Raw genomic sequence first — 9564 nt, 5'->3', positions numbered from 1 at the left:
CTATTGACCAAGTGAAAAATAAAAAATATGTATTTATTTGCATATATGAGTTTTAATTTGTATCATGTTTGCTGCAGCCGCCATTTTTGTACTTTACTGATTTAAAATGTACTGTCCAATTTCTATAGGTTTATTTATGCTTTTGAGGGGGGAGAAAAAACATGTAGACGTCTCAAAAACTCACAAAAACTGATGTATCAAATACAACTGACTAGATGTTAAATCCAGTGATGGGAATAACGGCATTATAAGTAACGGCATTACTAACGGCGTTACTTTTTTCAGTAACGAGTAATCTAACTAATTACTATTTCTATCGTTTCTACCGTTACTAACAAGAAAATGCGGTGCGGTCGCGTTACTATTTTTCAACAAACAGACGGTTGAAGCTGTCTTCAGCTTACCGCATCTTATATCCTTTGCATGGAAGTAGCTGTAAGTAATCTGGGCGCTACAGCTTTAAGCAGCTGCGCACACTCCCACGGGCGGCAATCACTTTCTGGCTGACGATCACTTTTTGGCACAACACCTGTAGCTAGGGGGCAAAACAAACGCATGAGTGCTGCTGTTTGACTGAGGAAGAATAAAGTAGTCGTGGTAAGCCAATCACATGACCACTTCAAGATGACAAAGCAACAAGGTGATATATACCAGTTTTTAAATTGTGTTGATAGGCCACGTAAAACCAGTCATGATAAACAATATATACGTGGCGTTTTATCCTGAATAGTTTCGTCATGTTTACTGTCTAAGGACAGCGCTAGCAAGCACTCTCTGCTTATGACCAAAAAATTAAAAAAACAAAACAAAAAACAGCCCTTTCGTATTGGTGAAAAAATGTCGACCAATCAAAAATGATATGGCAACATGACATTTGGTTGTTTAGGAAGAGGGGAAAGTTTTAGGAGTGACGGCGAGAGAGAGAGAGAGAGAGAGAGAGAAAGAAAGACAGCAGAAAAAGAGAGAGAGCGAGTTTTGAGGTGTGAGAGATTTGTTACGTTTAGCACGTTTGGAGTGTGTAGTTAATGTGTTTTCTCCCCGTAGAAAGCAGTTTCTTAATTTGTTGCACTGCTTGTAAAAGTGCTTTTGCAATGCCAAAGCATCATCTGAGATATACTGTCACTGAATTGCCCGATAACAGTGCAGGATTAATCCTTGCAGAAGACTACACATCGGCACAAAAACTGTTTAAGCTGAAAGCAAAGAGCACTTGACAGATAAATGTCGTTAGAGTGATTCTGCTATACAAACAAGTGGCGTTTCCTCTGTGACTCAGACTGGTTAAAGCCTACTGGTCTCTTCTTTCATTACCTGATGAAACTCAAGTTTTGGGTCTTTGGGTTGGGTTGGCACACACTCTGTGTATGATGGTCTGTTGCAACTAGTTTTGTGTTGCATTTGCACGTGTTTGGGAAGTTATGTTATTGTGCTTGCAGGAGTGGATAGCTGGTTTTTGGCCTGGGCCTTCCTTACATCCATCCATATATCCATTTTTTTAGCTGCTGGTGGGTGAACTGAAGCTGACTTTGGGCGACTCTGACCACCTGGTTCTCCAACTGTTGGATGTGGACCCCATTCATGCAGGCCTAGAGACCAGTCTGCAACCTGCTGGTGACCACTGGTTGCCAGAGAAAGTGTGTATTCTGCAAACTGTTGGCAAGTGGTTGCTGGGAGTTGCAAATTGAAATTGGTCCCTGTGAGCAACAGAATTCTGAAATTGGTCCTGTACTTCATAGGAAGCCGGTGCAACAAGTTAAGAATGAGTGAAATATGATCATGCTTTCATGCGCCTTTCAGCAGTCTGTTTTGCTCAATCCAAAATTTAACAGATTACATAAATCCAAACTAGATGTAATGAAAGCATGAATGACTTTCTTTTGGTCTTTAAAGAAAGAAATTAACTTGAGAAATTGAACTGAGAAATTGACTAACTTTAGTTAAAAGTCTTAACTGAAGAAAGTTGAGTTTAAACTGAGGTCTATGAAATAATGCCAGGGGCTCAAGATCTGAACGGATAGTGGATAATGCAACTGCAATGAATTTGAGAAAATGTTTTGAGAGCCAGACTTTAAGCTCAGGTAGGCAGCAGGTTAAAGAATTTGCACATGAGTTGTAGCCAGGTATAAGAGGAAGGTAAATTTGGGTATCATCTGCATAAAAGTGGTACGCAATGTGCATTTTTTAAATATCGGCCCAAATGATAGCATGTATAATGAAAACAAGAGATTACAGTGGTGGAGGATCCCATTTCTCAAAAGTAGTACACTGACCAGCCTGATGTTATCTAACTGCTGGGTAAGCATGCACAAAAAGATACCTTAATTTGGCAATGATGCCATTTTAAGAACAGCAATGTCATAATGATGAAGCTTTAGAGACAAATGTAACTTAAACTCAGTGAGTAATTTAAACCTTTTCACCTTTTGATTTTTTTTCATTAATTTCACATTTCAAGTCTTGCATCTAGAGGATCTTTTTTCTTTCAGCTGCTCCCTTTAGGGGTTGCCATAGAAGATCATTTGCCACCCTATCCCTTGCATCCTCCTCTTTTTCATACCAACTCTTTGCATATACTCTCTCTATATATCCATGAATCTTCTCTGTGGTCTTCCTCTTTTCCTGCTGCCTGGCAGCTCTATTCTCAAGGATTCAAAATACAATCAAAACAAATGTTTAGGGATTATTTTAGTGGAAACCTTTGAAATTTACTTGATTTCTTCTTTGTATTACATTGTATGAAACTTGGCCTAACTCTGTGCCGTGTGTTCCAGAAGATTCTCCATATAATTCCTGCTAAACCAGGATTTGCCAGGCTACACAGAGAGATAGAGGCAAGAAACCCTGAGAGCTGAATCTGTAACTCTTTTTTTTATCTTAAAGCTGTTCTACAATGACCGTCCTGGATGGGAAATAAACAGTTTCTAATGCACAGGAGACCAGAGGCTGGATGGCATCCATATTGATTGTAAATCCCTGAAAAATGGAAATGCCTTGTGATCAGAACACCTTGTCTGACATTATTTTCCTTCCTTGTGCATCTCTGTGTTTTGTAATGTGAGTACTGAATGTGGAAAATGTTGAGTCCTTGCATTTCTTTCAGGTTTTGTGATTGCTTGTGATAGTTTGTGCTTCGGGCGAGTTAAAAGCAGCTTTCGAAGCAGCTCACAGAGGCTTTGATGATGCAATAGGCTGATTCACCTGTGCTGCATTCACAATAGCGTTACAAATGTATGGCTTATATGTGTCCAAATTCTGCTTTGTTACATTCAAAGTTAAACACGTTTTCTTCATTTTTTTTAAAGCAGTACCTTCATAGCACAAAGACCGTCAGCTTTTTTTTTTTTTTTTTGCTGCGTAGTCGAGGCGGGGTGTTCGCCAGGTCGGTGAAGTGGCTGGGGAGAGTGCTGGATAATTGGGGCTATGTTGAATCTAGTGTCTGTAGCACTTCAGTACTGGGGGTCAGGGACCTGAAAACACTGGCTCAACAGTTACCAATCATTTCAAACCCCCAGCTGAAGAAAAGCATCGTGGGCCAGCTTTCTCTCAGGGCCACGGCCTGTGGAGGTTCAAAGGGACGGTGAAGCTTGCAGGCCTGCGTGTGTGTTTGTGTGTGTGCACTGCTTTTGAAAGGAAATAAGAGCTCTGAGGCCAGAAGCTTGAACAATTAGAACAATTTTACTCCACTTTCACTCCCTCCCTCTATCTCTTTTTCACACACACACATGGACACACAATCTTTAAAAGTCTAAAGCAACTTAGTGACCCACCAATCGTCCTCAAATTCAATGGAATGGGATAGCCTTCTTCTCCATATCTCTAATTATATGACATAACAAATTATAATCTACAAATAACAGGTATACTTCAAGCCACTATCGTACATTTACAATATTATACTGTCAAATTGCAATCTGGATAATACTAGCTAGCCAGGTGGTCTAACAATGTTTTCATAGCTGAAAGTTCTGCACCGCAACAGAACGGGCACTAACAAAAAGCAGAGGTAGAGAGTCTGGAAAAGCACCAAAATAACTTGTTATGAGTGCCGTGCAATACTGTAAAAGTAAATACAGGGCCAGTATTGCCAATATCAGCACTGATACTTTTATACTCTAAAGCGAGCTTATGTAGGGGAAAGCAGTGACTTAGTCAAAACAACCAAAAATATTTTGAAACTGGGTTTTTTGGAGAGCTGGAACGTAAATGAGTCTGTCACTAAAGCACTTTGGGTCATCTTCTGTTGTTTAAATGTGCTACAGGATATAAATAAACAGATGTGACAGTCAATGCAAAAAGGTTCAGACATAGTGCATGTTTGAGGTATATTTTTTCATGTATAGAAAACGATTTAACACAATTCATTGGGCTACATACTAAACTTAGAGGATACAAACAAAGTAGCAGTATCTATCCAATACCAATACCAGCATTGGTATCGATACTATCAATATTTGGATCGATCCGCTGGAACATATACCTCCTTAAACGACCCTCAATAAGAGGAATAGTCATTCTTCTCTACCGACCAGAGATGGCCAGGTGGTTGTGACTAGTCTCTGGGCATACATGAATGGGGCATTTAGCAATCGATTTCATAGCTGCCAGCAACCACTCACCAACCGGTTGGAGACCACACATTTTCCCCTAGCAACCAGTGGTTACTCCGTTTATATTATACTTATATGAGCAGCACTTGGTGACGGTGGGGAGTTTCTGCTTATTCATTTTATCTAACACCTGCTATATTATTGATTTTTTCAGATTCAGACCCCTGACTTATCATTATTACACAGCCTCTCCCTCAGAGGCTCCTCCTTCTATCACACATTAGACAATACGTTTAACTTCCGATGATATTCACCAATTTTCAGCGACTGGGAATTGAAGACACTCTTGAGAGTAAAAGAAGAGCAACATTAAAATTTAGTGGTGCGGTTCATGTTTAAGCTAAACATTTTACTGCCACAAAAAAGCAATAAAAAGCAAATTTCAAAGCCATTTTGCCCCGACTTCGCTGTGCATGTGCTCCCAGGCGGGGGTTTACCAAGGAACTACCCCCAACCAGTCCCCCGCCCTAACTTTTCCTTCCTTTCCTCTGCATAACACTGTGGCCACAGATTGTGTGGAATGCAATTAGAGCGCCTAAATTAAGTAGTAATGGAGAACCAGGTCTCCCTACCAGTGTTGTCCTGGCAACGAGCGCTCACAACACCGCCTCTAGTAGTTTTGCTACTTTATCTGCAAAATGCACAATTGAGCTTTAAACCAGCTCTCTGTCTGCAGGAGGCAGGCAGGGCAGAGGATAAAGGATGGGAGGGGAGACGGTGATTGGGAGTGGAGGGGGCGAACAGCTGCATGCTAGGAGGTTCCTCTGCATCTTGTGATATTGCCGGCCGTCAAATATTTATTCCACAAACTGTCTAATGCGGCATGATGCGCTCACCGTGTGCGGATGAGGGCCAGATTTCAAAGACCCCCTCAAAGGATGACGTGTGTTCGGCGAGCTTTGATTGCGCGGCTCCCCCTCCAGTCGCAGCGCGACGTGACAGAGAGGAGAGAGGCTTCACTTTGTAAACAGCCTGTAGTCACAGGGCCTTGTTGACTAATGTGACAAAAGCTGTGTGAATTGTAGGCACGCAGTGGATTTTCATCAGGAAGCGCAGATTTTAGGAAATGGGATTAAAGTCGAGCGAAGGTGCAATCACACCTGCAGACTTCAGTCTCAGTAGAGAAAGTTTACTTTGTTGCATTCTTGCAGTCGACTCGTTTAGGCTCACACTTCTCAATTTACAGGTGAACAAGGACTTGTAAAACTCACGTGAAGTATTTGACATAGAATTAGACATTTTTATCTCTCGAGGTGAGACAAGGTTTTGGCAGCAAAAGAAGTTGAATAAGTTATTTGCTGACACAGTTGAGCTTTTCTGATGTTTAGCTAAAAGATGCCTGCAGTAACTTCCACTGGATAAAAACTAGTGCGATTATAGTGGAATACCTTATACTGGGCCTCAGTGTTTCCCCTTATGTGCCGTTTCTCAATATGCGTACTTGTGCGTACTTGCGTTCTCGTGTACTCGTGATACGTCATCAGTCGGAGACCAAGTACTGTTCCAATTCGAAGTACGCATCAAACCGAGAACACGAAAAAGTCCCGGATGTGTTCTCGCTCCGCCCGTTTTATCGAGCATGCATCGGTGGTGACTTGTGTGGACTTGGTACAGCTAAATATCCCAGAATGCATTTCGTCCGAAACTCAGACAAAGGCCGTTTCTCAATTCTCAAGTACGTACTCGCGTTCTCGGCGAGTCCGTACTCCCGTGCGTTCTCGGCCAGTACGTACTCGCCGAGAACGCGAGTACGTACTCACATACTTGAGAATTGAGAAACGGCAATGGTTTCTTCTGTTTGCAACAAGCCAGTTTAGCTTTTCTCCCCTTAAATGAACTTTATTCTGATTCGATGCCCCTCACAAATAGTTTTGAAAAGCAGGTGGGTGGGGCTTCTCTGCCACAGTTAGTCCTACAAAGATACCCTCACACATTATACAGCCTCTAAGGCCAACTGTCTAAAAGCACTAGCAGAGGTTATGGTTTCGATCCATCGACTTCGGGGTTATGGGCCCAGGACGCTTCCGCTGCACCACTCTGCTGAAAATCACCCCAGATGGGACTTGAACCCACAATCCCTGGCTTAGGAGGCCAGTGCCTTATCCATTAGGCCACTGGGGCTAGACATGGTCCACAAAACACGCTGTGATTGTTCAGTGTACAGCTGGTATATTGTGAATAGCAGATGAATGGAGAGCTCAGAGAACAGCACAGGAGCTGTGCTCTAAGCTCCACTTTGGTTGAGCGTTGTTTCTGTTCCTGTGGAGACTCGTGAAACCTCACAAGGACCAGGGTGAAACTAAGATTTTTATAATCAAACATTAAGAAGTTCAGCTTAGTACTAGTAAGGTATACTAAAGTGCATGGTGAGTGCACATATGACAGAAAACCAGAAAAAGCTTAATAAGCCCACTTTAAATTTAGCATATAAGCAACTCAATAATACATCACTCCCATCCTGAAACACCTCCCTCTCTTCACCTATGTCTCAAATACCACACATGATCTGTGTAGCTGCACTACTTTGGACAAGACAATTTTATAAAGTTTTTCACAGTTAACCTGACCCACAAAGACTGTCTTTGAAATGGATTTCCACTCAACCATGTACAGTCCCTCAGTTTAAGTTCACAGGAAGCTAAATCAAACCCTGTGTACTGGTAGAGTGAGCCACATGGAGTTAATGGAGAGAATATGACCTTACATCTGCCGTGTGTGCAAACACATAACAGGTGTGTTCTGTATTATTTACCTGCCAGTCAGTTCTGAACCAAGGATGCACGCTACAAGTCCGGTTGTGTTGAAAATCAGATTTAAGTGAAGATAACTGGGCCACCTTGTCGCCCTCGGGGGCCTCAATCCTGCAGATGTCAGCGTAGGTTCACATCTGCATACAAATGCACAAACTTTTTTTTTCCCTCCCCTTTTACATTTTTCACACAACAGCTGTGTGCATTTAAAGATGACCAGGTGCCACAGGTTTTTAATTTAGATGGACACAGACACACACCATCAAACAGAAACACGGGCCAGAGTGGGCAGGACGCACAGGTGCTGTGCAAACTTCTGACTGTAGCTGTGCCAAGAGGATGTCCCAAACACAGAGAGAACAAGCGTATGGCCCACACATGCTGAATAGTGTCTTTCACTAAAACAGCCTCTCTGCAGAAGACAAAATATTTCAGAAGGGAATCCATGTGTTTTTACTCACGTGGAAACCATTTTTCTTTGTTGGTAATTTGTACTATTAAAAAAGAAGAGGGGGGTGGTGGGGGGTAGTATTGCATCTGAAAAAATGACTGGACACATTTAGAGCAGCTGGGCGGGTTGTGTACTGTGCAAAGGTAAAGTGTTTGAATGAATGGGTCTGAGTGATTGTGCTGTTGCTAGACTGCATTACATTTTTGAAAAGCAGTGATTTTTTAAAGCAGCCATCATTTATTTACTGGGCTCCAAACTGGCCCCAAGCTGTCCTTTGTTGTAATGTTAGCTCGCCTGCTGTCCTGGACAAACAGCTGCCTATCTAATGTGACAAAGCAATGCTTACTATGAATACATTTATCATCAAAACTCCCGGGTGGTTATAATTTCGCTTGCAGTTCAAGTACTTTAACAGCTACAAACTAGCCACTGAGGCAGCCCAGCTAACTGATAAATAGCTGACATTAGCTCAGTTATACAATCCTGTGCAAAACTAAGCTTACCCCATCATTCATTAGCTTGTAGAACTGCCTTTAATGACAATACTTTGTAGTGTCCCTTTTCTATATGACTTTATCAGTCTCTCAAATTGCTGTGGGGGAATATTGTCCCACTCTTTGTTTAGTCAGTTCATTGCGGTTTGCAGGCATTTATTTATGCACTACTTTCTTAAGGTCCCACCAAGCATTTCAGTCAGGTTGAGGTCTAGACTTTGATTGGATAATTGCAACATCTTGATTTTTTTCTTTGTCAGTCATTCTGTTGTAGATTTGCAGCTGTGCTTGGAATCATTATCCTGCTTCATGAATCAGTTTCAGCCAGTCTTTAGCGGCTGGACAGATGTCCTCACATTTGACTCTAGAATACTTTTGTATACAGAGGAGTTCATGGTCGACTCAATGACTGCAAGGTGTCCATGTCCTGCGTCTGCAAAACAAGCTCAAATCAGCACCCCACCACCACCGTGCTGACAGCTGGTGTGAAGTGTTTGTGCTGATATGCTGAGTTTGATTTTGTGCATGATGATCAAACATCTCCCCTTTGGTCTCATTGCTCCAAAGCACATTGTTACAGAAGTGCTTTTTTTTGCCAACCACAAGGCTTCTTGCTGCCGTGTTCTTTTTAAATAGAAAAGGGTTTCTCTTGGCAACCCTTCCAAACCATTCATACTCCAGTCCCTTTCTAATTTTAGTGTCATGGACTTGAACATTTAACATACTAAATGAGGCCTGTAGAGTCTGAGATGTAGCTCCTCAGTCTTTTAAATTAAGTCTGACCTTGGGTTGAATTTGCTCGGACGTTCAGGATTGCAGTATTGTATTAACACAAACTCGAACACTCCAGACCAGCAAACTGACAAAACTTCTGCTTTTGCAGAGTTGCTCAACTTCGCTGATGATCAGTTAATCAGGTGCATTTGATAAGTAGCATCCGGCTACTTCTTATCCTCTGAACTCATATGAAAATAGTAAAGATGTATTTACAGTCATGACTGTAGCTGGTAAAATATTTAACTGCTAGTTGGTTAGTTTCCCAAATTACTTGACCAACCCATTCTGAAAAAAGCCAACAACAATAAAAACAGTTAAAAGTAAATGCCTATAAGTGCTTTCTACTGCAGTAGCTAAAAGTCATGTGAAAAATGAGAGTCAGCTAAATTTTGTTGTTAGCCTTGTAACTTCTCAGCTCAGATAAAAAAAACTACTAAAACTCTAAGATTTAAAAAAAATCTATGCCATATTTTTTATTGTACATG

General features: G+C 41.6%; 1 non-coding gene across 1 annotated transcript; it reads right to left on the bottom strand.

The window, feature by feature from the left end:
- Positions 1-6655: 6655 nt before the first annotated feature.
- trnar-ccu (transfer RNA arginine (anticodon CCU)) lies at positions 6656-6728 on the bottom strand. Its single transcript has one exon. It is a non-coding gene; the product is annotated as a tRNA-Arg (tRNA).
- Positions 6729-9564: the final 2836 nt, after the last annotated feature.

The sequence above is a fragment of the Oreochromis niloticus genome, linkage group LG23 (genome assembly GCF_001858045.2).
Source record: "Oreochromis niloticus isolate F11D_XX linkage group LG23, O_niloticus_UMD_NMBU, whole genome shotgun sequence".
In the NCBI taxonomy this organism is placed as follows: domain Eukaryota; kingdom Metazoa; phylum Chordata; class Actinopteri; order Cichliformes; family Cichlidae; genus Oreochromis; species Oreochromis niloticus.
The sequence above is the reverse complement of the archived record's forward strand: the minus strand, read 5'-3'. Positions and strand labels throughout refer to the sequence as shown.